At 34.1% G+C, this 1473-nt stretch overlaps 1 long non-coding RNA gene across 1 annotated transcript; it reads left to right on the top strand.

The window, feature by feature from the left end:
* Nucleotide 1: 1 nt before the first annotated feature.
* LOC109592769 (uncharacterized) lies at nt 2-1314 on the top strand. Its single transcript, XR_002190538.1, has 6 exons — nt 2-73; nt 121-213; nt 256-680; nt 728-773; nt 1020-1106; nt 1162-1314. It is a non-coding gene; the product is annotated as an uncharacterized LOC109592769 (long non-coding RNA).
* Nucleotides 1315-1473: the final 159 nt, after the last annotated feature.

The following is a 1473-nucleotide window of genomic DNA, read 5'->3' as shown; positions in this document are numbered from 1 at the left end:
TAGCCGGATCACAGTGACGTATTATCACACATTAGTGGGCAGGGCATCATGGACTTGGAATTTGAGAGTGACGGTAATAAATAATTATAAATAACGAATAATAATTGTATCTCGTTACAGAGAAGATTATGTCTCCTCCAGCTCATAGACACGAGTTAGGTTACGTAACGTCACATAAAGGACCTGTCCTCTGTTCTAATTTTAGCCACGACGGTAATGACATTATTATTACATCAAAATTAACACATTACCCAGCCTTAACGTCAAATATGGGAGGAGTTTGGCTACTGAGCGGAGCAAATCATATAGTCAGTAAGCCAGTATTATTAACATCTAATTAATCTACAATATGATGCTTTTTGATTGAATTGTTCAGATAAGCACTATAAGTATAATTTTGTTGATGGTGTCACTGTAGTTGCCGCCATGGACCATGGTTATTAGTTGATTTGATCATATTATGTAAATTATGTAGTATTATCATAAGAATGTGACACTCAAAAGTATTTGTTACATTAGGATCTTTCAAAGGTTATTTCTAATGCTGTATTAATAGTGCCAATTAACAAGCTCCACCTTGGACCACCTACTATGCTACAATTGTTTAATCTTTTTTGATTGCCAGATTAGTCATTTATGTAAGCTGACTGTAATGTCATTGGAAATCTTCAGTCTACTTTGTAACTAAATTTAATTGGTAAATTGTTGTAATTATTGTCATTAATAGACTAATAGTGCTGAAAATCAAAGGGATGATTGTAGGAAATGATGAGGTTAGTAAAGTATACTAATTAATTTGTGAACGTAAAGGTGCGTTCTCAATATGATGCATTTGCATCCGTCACGACCGGAAGTACTGTATAAACAAGTGGGAGTATGCGTCAGATTAGAAAACATTTCTATTCTGACACATTGAAACATTCTCCCATTTGTTTATACTGCACTTCCAGTCATGACGCTAGCACATGAAAAGCAATGCATCATATTGAGGACCTGCCTTAAGGTAACAACTATAATAGGTATATAGGTATGAATTAAATGAATGAATGTTGAGCACAAAGGAAAGGTTAGCAGTTGAGGAATACTCTCTAAAGAAATTAACAATAGTATAATAAGATTTATACTTATATTTTATTATTATTATTGTTTCCTTTAACATAGAAATCACTAAAGAAGCAGAAAGTTTACAGTCCATCAGTCAGTCACCCTACATTCTACATAAAAGTATAATTCTTCATCTTGGTATTGTATTCACAATTTCACTTTTTTAATATTAAATTTAAATTAATAATCCACTCTTGCCTATTCTTGGCTGTGTACAGAAAAATTCTTGGCTGTGTAGCCATAAAACATGACCACTAGAGCAACCGAAGGAAGTGGAGCACCACAACACAGCCTGTTCATTGTTTCAATATTGTTGTCACATGTTCCTGTCTCTGTCGACTGTCGTTCGCAGGCCCTCACTTTCTTCTT

This window comes from Amphimedon queenslandica, unplaced genomic scaffold (genome assembly GCF_000090795.2).
Source record: "Amphimedon queenslandica unplaced genomic scaffold, v1.1 AMPQUscaffold_4012_Cont24001, whole genome shotgun sequence".
In the NCBI taxonomy this organism is placed as follows: domain Eukaryota; kingdom Metazoa; phylum Porifera; class Demospongiae; order Haplosclerida; family Niphatidae; genus Amphimedon; species Amphimedon queenslandica.
This window is presented reverse-complemented; position numbering and strand designations above follow the sequence as displayed.